Below are 21,206 nucleotides of genomic sequence, written 5' to 3'. Positions count from 1 at the left end.
AATGCGCATTTAAATGCAACCTGCGTTTACAAAGCACAAAACTCAGGTGGTGCGCACAGTACACTCGTACTATTCTGATGAAGAAATCTATGTGCACAGTACGCTGAACCTTGTGTACGTGTAAAAAGTGAAGTACACTTTGGGCTTAATACGTCATTCATTTCAGCGACCTGTGGGCTAATAGGTGAAAAACGGTTATCACACTTGTCTCATTCACATGAATGAAGAAAGCATCACTGCACAAGGACACAGATGTTTTAGAAAGAGTATCCTCTACACCCTTATGTTCTTTGGAGGTCACAGCTGTAATAGATGGCACTGGACTCAAGGGCCAGAATGGCTCCATTAAAAGCCAGCCCTTGGGAGGTCTGAAGTATCATATCCCTCTTAACTGTCACTGCCCTTATGTAGGACGGATGTGATCCCGTCTAACAAGTGCTTATGCTGGGATTCCTGAGGTTCATGTTAACGCAGCTTGTTTTATGTTCGATCACCATCTGGCAGACCTGTAGAAATGCACATGCGGTTGAACGCACTGTATAGATGACATGACAGGACAGGAACGAATGCATGCATGGGGTGATATGAGACACATAAGACATTCAGCAAAAGTATGAAAGATTTATTGCAGATATCAAAATAGAAATGCTGCAGTTTTTGCAAACAGGAACTTGTGGAAAGAGATAAACCGAAAAGGGAGGGAAAGGAGAGGGAGGGTTTGAGCGCTTGTGGGTTTTATACAAAACACCCACATCATGGCAGTCTGTGGAGACTCAACCCACAGTACAGAAGACGGAAAGATCGAGAGAGAAGAGACCAGAGAGATAATGCTTGCAACCTCCTGTTATCCATTAAAATACGAACAGACCCTGGGCACTTAATACAGCACATATACAGCAAAGACACACTAAGGAAAACACAATGAAATATGGTGAGTCACTACTTATTTTATATTCATTGTGGGTTTTGGAGGATTTGAAATGCTGTTGTTGTATTCATTCTTCAGTTTAACGATAAAAAATAGATTTTTGTATTTTTCATATTATCACTGCTTTTGCTATCAGTATTATCATACAGTTATTACATAATTATTACACAGTTATTATCATCTTAGTATTTGCCAATATAAGTTACTTAATCAATACTTGATAAGTTAAATCGTGTAAGTTAACTTATTTTGAGAGAATACAACTTTACTTTTCTTACCCTTTTGATGTTTATATTTGTTTTACGCATGATTCTAACAAACGTAAATTGCCTATGGTTTAATTTTTTTTTTAAATTTAATTTAATAATAGTGTCAAAAAGTGAGACATACTACCTGAAAGCAAGTCTCGTAATATATAATTTTGCTTAGGTAATGTTTGTTTAATCATCTAAGGATGTGAAATGTATTATGTCAAATATTCTTACTGTAAAAGAAGATAAAATACTCATTAAAAAATAAAAAATTTTGCAGTGTAGGACAGTTCAAAACTATGTGTGTAAACATTCTTAATAATGACTTACTAACGCTGATCAAATAAAATGAGTCAATTGAACTTTAATGCATATGACAACATGATCATATGAGGGTTTTATGGTGAAAATAAAGGAACATAAAGTAACAGGACAAAAAAGGATAAACAATCAATTAAAAAATTAATAAAAATAAGGTTCTTTGTGAGGAACATGTACCTAAATCTAACTCGCTGAGCTCATGAGCAAAACCCCTAGAGACAAAATCTTAAAACGAACGTAATTATAGCTACCACAGAGATGAATTATGTTAAAAACAAGATGTATTTTTGTCTCAGTTAACCATGCAATTTTTATCTCCTTACACCATGAACTGTTATTGTTAGGTAACCACTTCTCATAAATCAGACGTTTTTACAGCACAAACTTGCCTGTTGAAGCATAAAGATGTCATGAACCAGTTGGCAATATGAGTTCGGCACATGTTAATTAGAAAGTTAAAAGTCAGTGATGATGACGATAATCTGACATAAATAAGGTAAATGAGCATGTCTCATCCTGTCTCATGGGTTTCAAAGAAACTGCAGACTGGGGGAAGGTAATGCTGTCTAAAGAGAATAACAATGTGAATACAAGAGCCTGTTACATGCCAAGACAAGTTCAGATAATACACAAGTACTCGGAGACATGTGGGAGCGCAGGATCTTTTTACTTCAAACCAGTTCATTTATTATAAGTCCTTGAGCTCAGAAAATGCAAGGAAACAGATACATAGGTTTACTGTCGGCGGTAAGGGTTTAACAGGGCATCTGCACAGGCAAGTTTTAGAGAGTGGGTGTGTGGATGTGTGTCAAGATGTGTGTTCATATACACACAAGTGGAGAAGTCAGAAAGTTCCATGGACTTGAACTTTAGTGAAGTAGGGTGGACCTCCACTGCCCTAATATGAATAAGTATGTTATTAGCTCATCTTACAAAGTCTAATGTAGAGCTGTTGAAGTAACAGTTATTTGGGTCAGTGATATGATGCCTTTTTTTAACCCAACTCGTTTCTTCATTAGAGCAAATTTTGAGAAATTTAGCAATAGAGGGTTTGCACTTACGTCATGGTTTGGTCAGTTACCCAGATGTGCGGCCATATTGGAGATACGCGGACGTAAACAACAGCACTGATTGCACAATTAATGTACTACTCAGTTCGTTGTTCTGCTAACTTATGCTGTCTAAATGACAGAAAAAATATGTGCGGAAGCTGCTAAATCATATAGAGACGGACTTGGTAAGCAGGAAAGACTACAATATTTTGACAAACCAAAGTTAATAGGTGGTGAAGAATCAGATACATACAAGCAGTATTAATTAAAATACCTGATTGGAAATAAGAACAAACACAAATGTTAAGATTTTTAACCTGGAAATCCTGGTTCAGTTTGGCCAACCATAAACGGCTTTTGTTCCTCAGACAGTTTTTTGAACTTTTCTCCTCAATTTGTTATAACTTTTACTCTGTTTTTCATGGTATGAACGATTAGCACAGCCCCAAACATGATAATAAATGACCATATTCAACAGAAATTATCAGCAAAATATGTGAGTTCCATTCAGTTCAGTAGCATTGTTTAAGTTCAGTACCACCAATATGGCTGATTAATGTAAGGTTATTATACTGCCCTCCAAAGGCAGAGCGCAGTAACTACACATTTGGTCAAAATTGAGTTAAAATAGTTAAAATGGACTTAGCGACAACTGTTTTGTCTTGTGGCAAAGTCTCCTGGCTCAATTTTGTCCCAGAGAAACGAGAGTGTTTCAGAGAAACAAGAGTGTCAACATGTTTGACTAGCTGGCGTAAAACCTTTAAAGGCATTTTTCTCAGTTTCAGTGTTGGCGTAGTTACTGCACTTTGCCTTTGGAGGACAGTTTAGTTTTGCTTTTTTAAATTTGTTTTATTTTAATATAGTTTTCAAATTTGCAATACATTGTAGTTTAGTTTTTATTAGTTTTATTATCAATTTTGTTAGTTTTAGTTTAGTTTTTATTTTGTGAACACATTTCTATTTAGTTTTTATATAGTTTAGTTTCAGTTTTAGTTAGAGATCGAATAGAGATCATGATTTCCCTGCAATTCTAAACTAAGCAGAATAATGTGAGACAAAATATCAATTGCTGCAGTCTATTGCAAAGTGTTTAATTCATTTGAATGAATTATTAAACATTTAATACATATGTATTTAATATATAATATATTTAATCCACCAATTTTTAATATTAAATTCATGAAAAAGTGGTTTGAATGAATAAATGACTTACTCATAAAAACATTACTGACTGAAGCAGCATTTTGAAAGAATCTCTCTATTCAATGACAAATAATTGTTTTAACAGTTAGTTAGTTAGGGTGAGAACATAATGATTATGAAAACGATTATTTATTTTTGATAATTATTATTTCATTTCAGTTAGTTTTTCAATAAATTTGTTAGTTTCGTTTCGTTTTACTTTTCCGTTTATTTTGACGTTTTTATTTTATTTCAGTTTACGAAAATGTTTTCTGATCAATAGTTTTGTCTTAGTTTTTGTTTACAAAAATAACCTTGGATTAATGACACGTCGGTAAAACATACTCATCATTGGATCCTCTGCAGTGAATGGGTGCCATCAGAATGAGAGTTCAAACAGCTGATATAAACATCACAATAATCCACAAGTAATCCACATGACTCCAGTCCATCAGTTAACATCTTGTGAAGAAAAAAGTGTTTGTAAGAAACAATTTCATCATTAAAATGTTTCTAACTTTAAAGCGTTGCTTCCGGCTAAATGCTGTACAAACATAGTAACTCTTAATCTATAATAACACTTCCTCCAAAGTAATCTAGTCTGAATCAGGAGAGAAATATGAAGAGATCAAGCCCTTTTCAGAAGGAGGCGTTTTGGACTATAGACTCCAAGAAAAATATAAGGTAAACGCCTTAATGATGGAAGTGTTTCTTACAAAAACGGATATTTTTACTTCAGACGTTAATTCATGTCCATTTTGTGGATTATTGTGATGTTTTTATCAGCTATTTGTACTCTAATTCTGACGGCACCCATACACTGCAGAGGATCCATTGGTGAATGATATATGGATAAATTTCTTCAGATCTGTTCGGATGAAGAAACAAACTCATTTACATCTTGGATGGCCTAAGGGTACATTTACAGCAAATTTTCATTTTTGGGTGAACTATGCCTTTCAACTAAACTGAAAAATAAAAGCTCTTTTAAAATATTTTAAATAATACTGTGTCAGTGTAATACAACTGCCCTGATATAATATCTGTCTTTTCAAATATAAGAACATTTCACCTTGCAATGTCAAGGCAGGATCAGTTCCGGTTGTAAAATATCATGTGGTGCAACTCCACAAAAGCGTGATGTTTATGAATGAATAATTTATGATATTTATGACCCATCAGGCAGAGCTAAACTGGCCTTTATTTGGCTTTCCCCCTGACACACACACACACACACACACATAAGCACCAGAGCTGTATGAAACTTGAGACTGTATCCTAACCGTACAAGCGGAGCTTCCTGTTTCCTTGTATTTTACACTCTCTTGCTGTCTCTGCATGTGGGAGGAACAGTTGGTGTACGACTTCACCCTAGACAAGTTTATCATCCAGTTTTAACAGAGAGTCAGTTATTTTCCAGTTCGCTGGAAGTCCAAGACGTTTCACTCCCCTGTCCTCATGCCAGACGTATTCAGCAAGGGTCTTGGAGACACCTGTTTCCCTCCAAAAAGATCAATAACTCAAGATGGTGCACAGCTCTTTCCAGTGTTTTTGACAATCTTGTGTCTACTACACAGACGGTTAGAGCATATTATGACCTCATGAGTGATTTTGTTCCAGTTTGGCACCTCCGAGTATTCAAAGCATTCAGAGGTATTAGAGATGGCCTTTCATTTGTATACAGTTAATCCTTTGAAGAGAGAGACATGTTCTTTCCTGCCTCCAGAAATTACTCATGTGTGCTTATGAAATCTTGTGTGGGTGAGAGATGCAGTCGGGGTGTGGAGCACTGGCACTGAGCAAGGTGTCATGCAGTGACATTCTTTCAAGAGGAGAATTAAAGGTATTTTTGGATCTAAACACTGATCTTTCGCAACACTGACATTTGCTTTGGTACGAGCAGCTGCCCAAGTGTACTTTAGAAAATGAATTATCTATTTACCTTGATAAATTTATGCATAAAACAAGCATTTTCAAGCATACAAAAATGCATCTATTGCAATGTCTAACTTCTTAAACATCCAAAAAAATTTAATTTTGAATACTTTTAGAGTTGTATCTGATAACATGGGAAAGAAAAAGAAAGAAAGAAAGAAAGAACTTAACGTGAACTTAAGACTATTTCTTATGCATTTACCTATACACACATCAAATTTGGATGAGATATCACCCACAAAATATAATTTAAAGCCATTATTGTGTTACATGAGAAAATCATGAAATAGATATTACAAAAAGTATCATTAGAAAGAATTTTTCTTTTTTTCTTTTTTACTTTTGATAATTAGTTTTGATTAATATGTTTTTTATTATTGTGAAAACATGAAATTATTTATAATAAAATGATACTCTAAATAAGAAACTAACTACCAGTAGGTGGTGGTAAATGCCTTAATGAGTAAGTCATTGAGTCATTCATTCATTCATCCATTCAATCGATTAGTTCAAACAGTTTGTTCATTCAGGAACGAAGTAAATGACTCTTTATAATGGGCCACAGAATCACTGGGGAATTGATTCACCCTATTAGTTCAAATTGTGTATTCATTCAGAAATTGTGTGTGTTGCTTGGAGACACAAAACTATGGAAGCCTGTTTCCGCCACTGAATAAAAAATAAAAAAGGTTTTTTTCTCACAATTGTGAGATATAAACTCGTAATTGCAAGTTATAAAGTCAGAATTGCGTGATATAAACTCGAGAAAAAATTCTCAGAATTGCAACTTTATTTCTCACAATTGTGAGTTTGTCTTGCAACTCTGACTTTCTCACAATTGCGAGTCTATATCAGGCAATTCTGAAAAATGCTAAGTCAGATTTGTGAGATATCTCAGAATTCTGACTGTATAACTTGCAAATGTGAGTTTATATCATGCAATTCTGATTTAATTTCTCAAAATTGCAAGTTCATATCTTGCAATTCTAACTTAAAAACATGCAATTGGAAAAAATTCTCAACTGTGAGATATAAATTTGTAGTGTTGGGTCGAGTCCACTTAAGTCGAGTCCGAGTCGAGTCCGAGTCTTTAACCAGTCGAGTCCGAGTCAAGTCCGAGTCCAAAATGGGGCGAGTCGGACTCAAGTCCGAGTCCAAATGGGTCGAGTCCGAGTCGAGTCCGACCGAGTCCAACTAAAAACTACTGTTTGTCAGTATCTTAACCTTGTTTTAATTTGTACAACTACAATAAGGCAATGACAATTTAAATGTAACAAAAGGAAACCTCTGTTGCATATTGCCATTTTGATTTTTTTATTTCACACCATCTCATTAGTGTCCTGCTCAGCAAACTTAAAGTCATGTAACAGAAGTTGTGACTGACTTGATATTATGACATATTTCAGAGTGAAACAGCTTTTAGAATGTGGGAAGGACAATGTGGGAATTATAAGGGAAGGACAGGACTGTACCTACGAGTAAAAGAATGAATCTGTGATAAAGGGAGGGGTAGGTGAAGAGATGGACAGCTAGTGACATATTTTTCTTAGATGAAAATGAGGCTGTGAGGGTTAATGACATGGAAGTCATGGAATAAAAGAATAAAATTCTGACTTTATTTTCTCAATTTCGAGATTATATCTCACAATTCTGATAAGAAAATACATTCTCCCTTTTCCTCTCAGCTAAAGTCATGAGTTTATTTTTTCCCTCAGAACTGACAAACTTGCTATTGCTGCGTTAAATTGAGTTCTAAAGTCTTAAATACAACATATAAACGACATAAAAAAATTCTGAATTCTGAGATAAAATAGGTAAATGTAAAATGTTATAGGTTTAAATAGTATTTTTTTACTGACATAACTGTAACGTCTACTCCAAATTGGTCTATTGACAACGGGCCATTGAATTATTAGAAAATAATGCACACCCAAGTAAGTAAGTAAAACATTCTCAAGCTTACTGAAGGAAAATAAACAGTCTAATAATTAATTACAAGCAAAAGCATAAATAAATATAATAATCAAAATACAAATGAAATAGTTTTATACGTTTTTCAGATTGATCTATATAGTAAAGTATACCACAGAAATAGTGTACTACAAACATTTAATGAAGTAATAAATGTAAAAATAAAACTATCTACAATCTTCACCGTATATAATAAATATAGATGATTCTTATTAAAATTGCTAAACTGCTTCAATCAAGAGCAGTGAGTGATTTTCTCTTTTTTTTTGTTGTTTGATTATGACGCAGTCTGTGGCAGGTTTACACTGCTGTCGCTTTAAGACCGGACGCACAGATCATATATTTTGACACATCTGTATTTCTAACTCAACACAAAACCGATAGCATTAACATGAATGCTCTCCAAGACGATGCATTTTGACATTACCTTTCGTGTAAGTGTGTAGCAATAGAGAAAGAGTTTAATTCAGCATTGTGCGCTGACTGAGAGGCAGGCTTTCAAGTACCGGCAAGACTTTAAAACACATGCCAATAATACTGAATGTCACTTTCGTAATAATGCATCGAGTCAGTAAAATTTCCATCAACTGTCCCTGGACTCGGCTGGACTCGGCAATAATTCCCGAGTCCGAAAAGCTCGAGTCCGAGTCAAGTCCGAGTCAAAATGCATCCGAGTCCGTGACAAGTCCGAGTCCGCTAAAAATTGTACTCGAGACCGGACTCGAGTCCGAGTACAAGTCCGAGTACCCCAACTCTATAAATTTGCAAGTCTGGGGAAAAAAGTTAGAATTGTACGTTTATATCTCACAGACTTTATTTCTCAGAATTGCAAGCTTGTCTCACCATTCTGACTTCATACCTTGCAACTGCAAATTTATATCAAGCAATTCTGAAAAAAAGTCAAATTTGTGAGATTATATCTCACAATTCTGACTATAACTTGCAATTGTGAGTTTATATCAAGCAATTCTGATTTAATTTCTCAAAATTGCAAGTTCATATCTTGCAATTCTGACTTAATAACATGCAATTGGAAAAAAAGTCACAGCTGCGAGATATAAAATCTTAAGTCTGAGAAAAAAAGTCAGAATTGTACGTTTACATCTCACAGACTTTATTTCTCAGAATTGCAAGCTTGTCTCACCATTCTGACTTCATACCTTGCAACAGCAAATTTATATCAAGCAATTCTGAAAAAAAGTCAGATTTGTGAGATATCTCAGATTTCTTACTGTATAACTTGCAATTGTGAGTTTATATCATGCAATTCTGATTTCATTTCTCAAAACTGCAAGTTCATATCTCGCAATTCTGACTTAACATGCAATTGAGATTATATCTTGCAATTCTGACCGATAACTTGCAATTGTGAGTTTACATTATGCAATTATAAAAAAAAGTTTGTAAAAAAAAAAAAAGTTGTAGACTCACAATTGTGAAAAAAAAAAAAATTTGAATTGTGATAAAAAGTCGCAATTACCTTTTTTATTCAGTGGCGGAAACAGGCTTTTCAATACAAAACAGTTTTGATGTGGCTTTAATAGATAATATTTGGTTGGCAAAAACAGACTATATTGTGTCTAAAATATAACACACTAAAATGTTGTATAAAATCACAACCAATTACTTAAATTTAACAAGTTATACTGAGAGCCCTAATACTGATATAGATAGAAGACTAACACACATAATTCTGCCTAGGAAACTTGAAACTTTTCTCATTGGTGTCTGCTGGACACGACCTTAAACCAGCCTAAATAATCAGTTCAGGAAACCCACTGACTAGCTGATTTTGACAATATAGTTTTGCGCATGTAATTAAATCTTCCAACACGATGAGCATTCTGCTGTCTCAAACACACCAGTGATGAGACCCAAGATCAGCTATTTCCACGGGTTCATGAAGGTCACCAACAGAATCTTTTAAAAAATAATATCTAGAAATGGAAATGGCATTGTACTGTCTATCTGTCAGGGCTCGTTCAGAGAGAAGAGCATATCAGTAAATATTTCATGAAAATGACATGAAGCGTATATTTCCCAGATACACTGGGCTCTAAAACTTCTTTTGGACAGCTTCCAGAGGCTTCTAAGCTTTCAGGGAGTCTTTGACGGTACCAGGAGCCAGACAACAGAGATCAATCAGAGACCGGAGTCTAGATGCTTGATGACATCCGATCACTTTTCCAAGACAATCCAAGTCTAGCAAAGCAGAAATATGATCATAGAAATAAATGGTTAATGGCCATCTTTGCATTCTTCAAATCATATAAGGCCTTTTCTTACTAGAAGTAGTAGTATGGAACTATTTTACTTCAGAAAAATTTTCAGTTATCAGCAGGCCCATGTGGAATCTGCTACGAGAAAGATGATTATCCGTCGCCCTTTGGAAGTTTGTGGTTCAATACTTTGATGACGATGCTAATTACATGATGCTGCCTTCCTGTCTAATTGGACTGGTCTTTTTGACAGAATAAATCAAGGGGTCAAGGGTCGTCTGGTTACCATGGCTCTGTTAGGCCCTGCTGGTTGATATCATAACTACACCATCTGGCTGTTACAAGCAGAATTTGCAGTTAGAAGACAAGCTCGTCCAGCACTGACAAAAAAAAAAAAAAAAAAACTAAAGCCAAAGTCATTTTCTCTGTAGGTTGCATTCATATTGTACTCCACGTTTACAGTTTTGGTCAGTTCCTCCTGTTTTTGTTGCATTTTATTTATCTCAATGATTTTTAATTCCATTTCTCATCTTTTGTTAATGATAACCTTATGATTCATCATTACAGTTCTGTTTCATTTTTAGTGCTGCTGTTGGCAAAAGTATTGTGTTGTTTAATCAGCTGAGCTTACTTTCACTCTTCATTTAACTCCCCCTCCATCATTCCCTCCTCTGTCTTTATTCTTGCATTTCAATCAGTTTCCTACACACCTTTATCCAAAACAGCTAAGGTCAAAGGCCACTGCTGGGGGTCTCTGATTTAACCCACCATCATTATTTTCTTTTCTCTCACACAACATGTGGTAAGACTAGGTCAAATTCAGCTGGCACCTGTTTTTTACTAATTGTTGTTTAGCACTGCCATTGCTAAAATGTATTTGAATTTAGTTTCCATAAAATAACTGAGAAAAGCTGAAACAAATATTTACATACATTTTCATGACTCCAAAACTAACTTTGAAATAAAAATGGCTGCAAATTATTATTATTATTTTTTTTTTTTTGATGCATGGTATATTATAAAATTTGAAAGTTAGCCCACCTGCATAAAATATGAACGTGCCACTAGAAAGTGCACTTAACTGCACTAAAAAAAAATTATGTAACACTGTTAAATATTTTTAAATAATAATATTTCACTACAGTTAATTGAGACTAAATGATACATTAACTTTGGAATCAAATAAAACAAATAAAATTGATTTAATGAATTAGAAATTAGAATGAAAGGTTTAAAAAATATATATATATTTATTTAAGATTATGATTATTATTATGATTATTATTATTATTATTATCATCATCATCATCAGCATCATCTTGCAATAATTAAACGGGAATAAGGTCATAAATAAAATATTTTTTATTTTTATTTTTTATTTATTTTATATTTTTCAATTATTGTTTATTATTATTATTATTATTATTATTATAAAAGTATAATGCATTAATTTGGTATGATAAAAAAATAAATAAATAAAATAAAAAAATAAAATAAATTATTAGTAGTAGTAGTATTACCTTGCAATAATTAAATGGGAATTACATCATAAAAGTATAATGCATTAATCTGGTAAGATAAAAAAAAAAAATTATTATTATTATTATTATTATTTTTTTTTTTTTTTTTTTTTTTTTTTTAACCACCTTTCAATAATTAAATGATTAGATCATAAAAGTATAATGCATTAATCTGGTATGATACAAAAAAATAAAGTAAAATTAAATTATTTTGACCACCTTGCAATAATTAAATGGGAATTAGATCATACAGTATAATGCATTAATTTGGTATGATAAAAAAAAAAAAATTATTATTATTATTATTATTATTAGCTTGCAATAATTAAATGGGAATTAGATCATAAAAGTATAATGCATTAATCTATAGTATGATAAAAAATATATTTATTATTATTATTATTATTATTATTATTATTATTATTAATTATTATTTTTACCACCTTTTAATAATTAAATGATTAGAACATAAAAGTATAATGTATTAATCTGGTATGATACAGAAAAATAAAGTAAAATAAAATAATTTTTACCACCTTGCAATAATTAAATGGGAATTAGATCATAAAAGTATAATGCATTAATTTGGTATGATAAAATAAAATAAAAAATATTATTATTGTTACCACCTTGCAATAATTAAATGGGAATTAGATCATACAAGTATAATGTATTAATCTGGTATGATAAAAAAAATATATATATATTATTATTATTAATTATTATTTTTACCACCTTGCAATTAAATGGGAATTAGATCATAAAAGTATAATGCATTAATTTGGTATGATAAAAAAAATAATAATAAAATTAAATAAAATTAAATATTATTATTAGTAGTAATACCTTGCTATAATTAGATCATAAAAAGTATAATGCATTAATCTGGTATGATAAAAAAATATATATTATTATTATTATTATTATTATTATTATTAATTATTATTTTTACCACCTTTCAATAATTAAATGATTAAGTATAATGCATTAATCTGGTATGATACAACAAAATAAAAAAAAAATAAAGTAAAATAAAATTATTTTTACCACCTTGCAATAATTAAACGGGAATTAGGTCATAAAAGTGTAATGCATTAATCTGGTATGATAATGAAATAAAATCTATTATTTAATAATAATAAACTATTATTATTACTACTACGACTACTACTACTACCTTGCAATAACTAAATGGGAATTAGGTCATAAAAGTGTAATGCATTAAACTGGTATGAATAAAATAAATTATTATTATTATTATTATTATTATTATTATTATTATTATTATTATTATTATTATTATTATTATTATTATTACCACATTCCAGTGATTAAATGGGGAATGCAAAAACAGCTTATTGACAGAACATATGATTGAGACACATTTGTCAAAATTGAAAAACTATTAATTTGTCTTGGTGTCATAAATACTACAGCCATGGCATGATGCTGAAAAAACAGTGAAAAGTGACATTACAACAGTATTAGTGATAAGCTTAAGATCAATGATGTGGAAATAAAACAGACAATACACTAAATATCAAAACTGCTTTGTGTAATGCTGATACAATGATTTCACAAATATCTATGAATTTTAAAAAATTTGACAGCTCTGATTAGACCATAATATTAGAAACAAAGTGTCTAAAGTCATTAGAACTAAAAGAAAGAGCAAACGCTGTTTCTCATAGATAATGGCTGTGATTTATGACTCCTCTGCACAATTATACCCGAAATCTAACTTTCAAAGGAAGGCGTATCACTTAAGCGCTCTAAGTGGTTGGCGTGCATAAAAGAGTGGGTCAGAAAGTGCTGTGGGGGTGTTGGAGAGGAGATGTCCTTCCTTTTGAATTATTCACTCCATCGCTGTAATGCATCTCCCTTCATGTCGAGAGTTCTTATTTCAAGAGTGCATTTACTCTCTACTGCTCCAGATGTGGCTTGAGAGCTGGAGTTTGAAAAATAAGACCAATGGGATTCCTGCATATATGTGTGCTGCTCTCGGTCCAATTTAAGAATTAATATAAAAATCCTGTTAGAATGTTTTTCCCTCGGTAACCTATTTTATGTACAATTTGATTACTTCTCTCAGGACTCCAGCATGAGATAAGTGCACTGTTGGGGTGTATATTAAAAAAAGGTAATGCACAGAATTTGAAACCATCAATAATGGCCTACAAAAGCATTAATTTATTGTTGCCATGGAGACTTGCAGTTGAATACATAAGGCATTTTAGGATGAAAGTGTCCAATCACAAGAGATTATCCGCATGGTAAAGGTTTTATTGGTGGATTATTTATGCCAACTGACTTTCCACTAACCACTAACACTTACAGAATTGCAATGGAGATTTCTGTTAATAGCATTATTTACAGTAAAATGTGCACATAATGTCTATTTGTACATGGACTTTTTATGCACCTTATTCTTCAATGTGGAAGTAATCCTATGGATGAGACTTCTGGTTGATTAGCTGCTACAGGGAAATAACGAGAAGAAAAAGAACATACAGTAAATTATGTTAATAATTAAGATGATACATTAAAATAATATGATAAGACACACCAATTAAATATTAAGCAGCAAAAAAGCTGTTTTTGTACAGTTAAAAATAGCTAGAGGCAAAAGAGGCCGGAAGCCAGAACCATAAAATTTACAAATGGCCGCGCCTGCTCTTATGGGATATTCCGACTTTTTTCCTTGCAATTGCAAATTTATCTCACAAGTCTGATCTTTAACCTCAGAACTGAGAGTTAAAGGGATAGTTCGCCCAAAAATGAAAATTTGATGTTTATCTGCTTACCCCCAGGGTATCCAAGATGTAGGTGACTTTGTTTCTTCAGTAGAACACAAACAAAGATTTTTGACTCAAACCGTTGCAGTCTGTCAGTCATATAATGGCAGTCAATGGGACCCACGGCTTTGAGAGTCAAAAAAACATACACAAACAAAACTGAATTAAACCCTGCGGCTCGTGATGATACAATGAGGTCTTAACACACAAAACAATCTGTCTGTGCAAGAAACTAAACAGTATTTACCGTAAATCCTCTAATATTGGCCTGTATTCCATTAGCGGCCGGGTCTCCAACATTGGCCGGTCTCGCTGTCAGCTGAGGTAAATAATGGCCGGTCTCTAATAGCGTCCGGGGCTATTATTAGAAACAACGTATGTCTGGGCAGCAGAGTATGTGAGCGGAGCGCGGAGTGGAGCGGTGTAATTTTGATTGGAGGGAGGAGCGGATCTTTGAAAAGTCGGAGCGTCGTGGTTTTCACTCGCTCCAAGAGTGCTCCGCCACCTCTCCATCATGAGTACAATTCATGCCAACGGTCCGCAATATAACTGCATATTAAGCAAGAATTCATATGTTAAACATGTTTAGATAGCTTGATAGAGATGGATCACTCAAATCAGAAAGAATGTAAAGGCTATGATGACGGCAATGGATGAGCGGTAAATTATAGTTCACAAGGCATTAGTTTGTTCCTAGATAATGAATATTTTCAGGTGAAAGCATGATTTAAACAGGTACAACACTTATTCACATGCAATCGCTCTGTCAATAATGCATTAAAACAAATCTAGTGGTATCTGATTTCGAATAAACAGACATCTGTAAGAAATGCAGGGATTCATAGGTAAAATAACTGACGAAAATGTATTTTTATTTTCATTACAAACTTTGCACGGCATAAAGCAGTTATACTCTTTTAATGCTGACAATGTTATTAGCTTTGTATGTGGTAAGAATAAAGTTTGCACACTAGTGTTCCAAACTCTCCTGTTATTTTATTTTAGTATTTTTTATTTTAATATGTGTTATGAACAGGACCGTTGTATTTCAAACTTTTCAAAAGAGCTGTGTTTCTGATATCAGTGAGCGAGGAGTGGAGCGGGAAATTATGAACCCAGAGCGGAGCGATTATTAAATGCACCTAGTATTTTATAGGTTCAAATAGACACAAAATCTCTTTTTTTTTATTCTACTGGTAGTTCGTTTTGCTCAAATAGAAATTGAGGCCTGTCTCTAATTCTGGCCTCCTTCTAATAAAGGCCTGGACCGCGATGCACTTGAGTAAAATAAAGGCCCGGGCCTGTATTAGGGGATTTACGGTATATCATTTTTTACCTCTGATCCACTGCAATGTCCAACTGTCCTGTGCGCGTTCACAACAGCCAAAATGATATAAATACTGTTCAGTTTCTTGCACAGACTGATTGTTTTGTGTGTTAAGACCTCAATGTATCGTCACGAGCAACAGGGTTTAATTTGGTTTTGTCTGTGTATGTGTTTTTGACTTTCAAAGCACACTGGGTCCCATTGATTGCCAATATATGACTGACAGACTGCAACGGTTTGAGTTAAAAATCTTCGTTTGTGTTTCACTGAAGAAACAAAGTCACCTACATCTTGGATACCCTGGGGATAAGCAGATAAACATCGTAAGACCTTCGTTCATCTTTGGAAAACAAATTAAGATATTTTTGATGAAATTCAAGAGTTTTCTGACCCTGCAAAGGCAGCAACAGAACGGAAAAGCTCAAGCCCCAAAAGGTTGTAAGGACATCGATAAAATAGTCCATGTGACATCAGTGCTTCAAACTTAATGTTATGAAGTTACAAAAATATTTTTGTGCACAAAGAAAACTTTTTTTTTTTACTTTATTCAACAATTTCTTCTCTTCAGTGTCAGTCTCTGATGCACGCTCTTGAGAGTACTATGGTGCTCTTAGTTCATTGTCTGTACATTCTGGTTTAAATTTAGTTTTCCTTGCAAAGAAAAAGTAGCTTCACAACATTACGGTTGAACCACTGGGCTCGTTTTCACAAAAAATCTTAAGGCTAAAAGTAGCTCATAATCTGCAGATTTAGGAGAAAATCTTAAAAATAATGGGCGTGTCAATCACATTTTCCCTAAGAGTATTTCACAAAGTCATCAAACCATTAAAAACCATTTAAACCATTTAAAAAATGGTTTCCTGTAGTGTGTTTTTGGGACATGTTCCATTAAGACTTAGTCACCAATAGAAGGTGACCAACGGGCACCATTACAGTTACCATTAAAACCAGTACAATTTCCATTATAACCAGTAAAACCACAAAAAAAATTCTGTGATGGTTTCTATTGTTTTTTTCAGCAGGGTTAAAATGGCTGTTGCCAGCAATCTGCCTCATAACATAAACATTTTAGAAACACACTACATTTATTTGCAAACATATGTTTTCCCACTCATATTTTTTGGTTTTGGAGGTTATCTTAATTGCAAATTTTCTTTTGATTGTATCCTTTCCAGATAGCACACACACACGTCTGCAAGATGTCTGTTAAAGATCTCTTGATGTGGAAAGCATCTACTGTGTACAAACATCTGGCAGACGTCTGTAAGATGTCAGTTTTACATACATTCTAATTCGGAAGCATCTTAAAGACATCTAATAGACGTCTATTTGACATCTAATAGGAAACGTCCAATAGACATATTGCAGATGAGTAAACTACGTAAATAATACGTCTTGCAGATGTAAATGCAGACATCAAATAGATGTCTCTGAGATGTACATGTGCTATCAGGGTTGTTTTCATTAACAAGTTGGGCAAGAAGCTGTTCTTGCGTGCAGTTTGGATTTCTTTTACGTTTGTATGTCTTACTATCAGCCATGATTATTCTACTCTGTTAATTAAAAGGCTGTTTATATGCATATCCCATCATCTATAGCAACAAGGTCAACTCCGCCCTTACTCTTAGCTTAATACTTCTCTCTATTCCTTAGTAAAAGTTTGTCTCAGCAGCTTTGTGAATTGGTTTTAAGAGAAAACTGTTTGCTAAAAATGTTTACCTCCATTTAGGAGAACTCATAGTGGTAAGATAAAATGTTTTGTGAATACAGGCCCTAATGTCACATAGACTATTTTAACAATGTCCTTACTACCTTTATTGGCCGTGAACATGTTAGTATTCCATGTAAATTATCTATTTTAAGTTCTGACTGTGTCAGACATTTTGGGTCGCAGTCCTGTAGTGTGACTCCTCCTGTGAAGGCCACCCAATAGAAGCACATTTTGTGTGATAAACAACATGTAAATAAAAAAAAAGTAACTGCTGCATAAATACAACAACAGCAACAACGACCCATTGCTTTTAAACCAATTACTGATTACACATAAATTGCAAGCTAATAAGAGGAAATTAATAGGGGCACATTGTTCGATATGTAAAGCTGGGGACACTATGATGGGCTTTGCTCCAGATGGTCATTGTGCTCAGTTTTTTTCTTGATTAGGAATGATAAGACCACATCTGCTGGTGGACAGGGAGGGAGAAAGAGGGGCCTAACAAGACTTTCCCCCAAAGACCCTTAGCAGCTGCACACAATATACCACCGATTAAGTCTCCCTGACTAGATGATGGATGAATCCATAAGACAACATTATACATCTAATGTTTTTAAACAAGCATGATGACATTAGTTTATTACACACACATAGATTGAAATAAATAAGGTAAAGAAGGTAAATAAATAAATAAATATTTGTATGTATTTCAGCTCAAAGCCTGTTTATGAATCATCTGCAAATGCTTAATCAAGCCTCATTTTGCATGTAACAGATCATTCAATTGTCCAAATGAACCGCATGAATTAATTGTGAAATTAAGACAATCAGTTGAGTTAATTAGCACATGCTTATAAAGAGTGGTAGGAGGAAGCAGCAATATAATGATCTTAGCTGTCAGGGGGGAAATGTTATAAAGTTCCCGAAGTGGGTCTTGAACCCGGGTCTCTCAGTCTGAGGATACAACTTTTCTATCTCTGGTCTACTGAGGAAGACAGTCTGTAAGAGACCCACGTGCAGAAGAAGAAGTTAACCAGGAGGCTTAGATTGCTCAAGAAACTGTCAGTCTTTACTTGGTCTCAGTTTTCAAACAGAAATAAAGGCACTAATAACTTTACAAAACAAGAACATAAAGAAGGCCATATGGCAAATAGAGAAACAGAACAGCACTTATAGAACTGTGTAAATCCAAACAAGGTAGGCTCAAGACTGAACACAGCTCAATGAAATCGCCAGACTTAAATAGAACAAAATACAGGTGATACCAATTAACTTAATGAGAAGTGCTAACAAAGAGTTCACATCAGGTGGTGCCCCCTGGTGGCAGGGAGAGTCATTGCAAGGGGGAGCGCTCCTTAGTGGCTGGGAGAGTAATTGCAGGAGAAGTCTTACAGGATCCCCTCTCTTAGGAACGGCTCCTGACGTTCCGTTGTGTATGGTTGGAACCTTGGTGGAATTCTTTGATAAGTTCTCGATCTAAGATGTCTCCAGCTGGCACCCAGGTCCGCTCCTCTGGCCCATATCCCTCCCAGTCGACTAGGTATTGGACTCTTCCACGGACTTGACGTGAATCCAGCAGTCGACGGACAGTATATGCTGGTTGCCCACCAACGATCTGGGGTAATGGGGGGGACTTCTTTGCTGTGGACAGAGGAGAGCAGACAAAAGGTTTCAAACGTGAAATGTGAAAAGTAGGGTGGATGCGCATGGACCTGGGTAGAAGTAGTCGGTAAGACACAGGGTTAATTCTCCTAAGGATCTTAAAAGGACCAATGAATCGGGGGGCAAGTTTTCGAGACTCTAGATGAAGTGGAAGATCCTTAGTTGACAACCACACCCTCTGACCCTGACGTAATGATGGCCCGATCCTACGGCGCTGGTTGGCCTGTTTCTGCTGCCGTTGTGAAGCTTTTACTAAGGCTGTACGTGCTCTCTGCCAGACCTGACGGCACCTCTGGACTAATTGGGATGCGGCTGGTACTTGGACGTCTAGTTCCTGTTCGGGAAACAAGGGTGGGGGAAATCCAAATTGACATTCAAATGGAGACATGCCCAATGATGAATTGTGTAGTGTGTTATGCGCAAACTCAGCCCAGATCAGCCGGGAGCTCCAGGTGCTTTGATTATTGGAGACCAGGCACCTGAGGGTTTTCTCTATCTCCTGGTTGACCCGTTCTGTTTGCCCATTAGACTGAGGGTGGAACCCAGAAGACAGACTGATAGATGCTCCAATTAGACGGCCAAAAGCCTTCCAAAACCGAGAAGTGAACTGTGATCCCCGATCAGAGACCATGTCCTGAGGAAACCCATGGATTCTAAAGACATGCTGCATCATGAGGTCTGCAGTCTGACAAGCTGTGGGAATCTTAGGCAGAGGTATCAGGTGACATGCTTTAGAGAATCTGTCCACCACCACCAAAATGACAGTGTTACCTTGTGATTTAGGAAGTCCAGTAACAAAGTCCAAGGAGATGTGAGACCATGGACGTCTCGGAATGGGTAAAGGATGAAGTAGACCTTGAGGGTGGGCCTTAGGTTCTTTATTTTGGGCACACACAACACAGCCTGACACAAATCTTTTGACGTCCGCCTGCATACTGGGCCACCAGAATCGTGTCTGGATACGCTTCAAAGTTCTTGTAATTCCAGGGTGACCCGAAAGAAGAGATGCATGTCCCCACTGCAAAACATCAGATCGTACAACACTTGGAACAAAGAGGCGCCCTGGAGGGCCATTACCTGGGTCAGGCTGTTGTCGTTGAGCCTTCTTTACTGCCAATTCAATTCCCCACTGAACTCCTGCCACCACCTTTGAGCTAGGAATGATGGGCTCAGGTCTGTCTTCCATCTCTGGTGTGTGGAACTGTCTCGAAAGGGCATCAGGTTTGGAGTTCTTAGTGCCTGGTCGATAAGAGAGGATAAAATCGAACCGGTTAAAAAAGAGAGCCCATCGGGCCTGGCGTGGATTTAACCTCTTAGCCTCCTGGATGTATGTGAGGTTTTTGTGGTCTGTCCAAATTACAAATGGATGTTTGGCCCCTTCTAACCAGTGTCTCCATTCCTCAAGTGCCAGTTTTACGGCCAACAACTCCCGGTTACCTATATCGTAGTTCTTCTCGGCTGGTGTGAGTCTACGTGAAAAGAAGGCGCAAGGATGAAGCTTCTTATCACTCCTGGCCACTTGAGACAAAACAGCCCCCACTCCGACATCTGATGCATCCACCTCAACTACAAAGGGCAACTCGGGATCAGGGAGGGTCTGGATGGGTGCAGAGGTGAATCGTTGCTTGAGTAGCTCAAATGCCTGATTAGCACTTTCTGTCCATTGGAATGGTCTCGAGGTCTTCTTGGTAAGGGCTGTAAGAGGTTCTGCAATGGAGCTAAAATTCCTTATAAATCTCCTATAAAAATTTGCAAATCCAAGAAAACGCTGTACCTGTTTGACAGAGCAGGGTTGGGGCCAGTTCAGGACTGCACGGGTTTTGCCAGGATCCATCTGAAGGCTGCCATTGGAGACAATGAACCCAAGAAAGGAGACAGTTGGTACATGAAATTCACTTTTCTCCAGCTTGACAAAGAGGTTGTTCCTTAACAGTTGAGACAAAACCTGCCGGACATGCTGGACATGATCTTGGTAACATTTGGAGAAAATTAAGATGTCATCGAGATAAACAAATACAAACTTGTTAAGCATGTCTCGTAAAACATCATTAATGAAAGCCTGGAAGACGGCTGGAGCATTGACTAGCCCAAAGGGCATTACCTGATACTCATAATGGCCAGTCGGGGTATTAAAGGCCGTCTTCCACTCATCCCCGGCGCGGATCCTAACCAGGTGGTAGGCATTCCGAAGATCTAGTTTTGTGAATATGGTTGCACCCTGTAGGAGTTCGAATGCTGTAGTCATCAGTGGCAGTGGGTAGCGATTCTTTACAGTAATGCGATTTAGACCCCGGTAGTCTATGCATGGCCTGAGACTGCCATCTTTCTT

The 21,206-nt window shown here is 35.5% G+C and overlaps 1 protein-coding gene across 1 annotated transcript in view; it reads left to right on the top strand.

Moving 5' to 3' along the window:
* The first annotated feature begins 785 nt into the window (after nt 1-785).
* Nucleotides 786-21,206, top strand: part of lzts1 (leucine zipper, putative tumor suppressor 1) — a 39,702-nt gene continuing 19,281 nt past the window's right edge. Inside the window, exon 1 of the mRNA XM_073819073.1 lies at nt 786-931. The gene's annotated coding sequence lies outside the window, so the exon portion shown is untranslated. The remainder of the gene's footprint in view (nt 932-21,206) is intronic.

The sequence above is a fragment of the Garra rufa genome, chromosome 15 (genome assembly GCF_049309525.1).
Source record: "Garra rufa chromosome 15, GarRuf1.0, whole genome shotgun sequence".
Taxonomy (NCBI): domain Eukaryota; kingdom Metazoa; phylum Chordata; class Actinopteri; order Cypriniformes; family Cyprinidae; genus Garra; species Garra rufa.
Note: the sequence above shows the minus strand (reverse complement) of the source record. Positions and strands in the feature narration are given on the sequence as shown.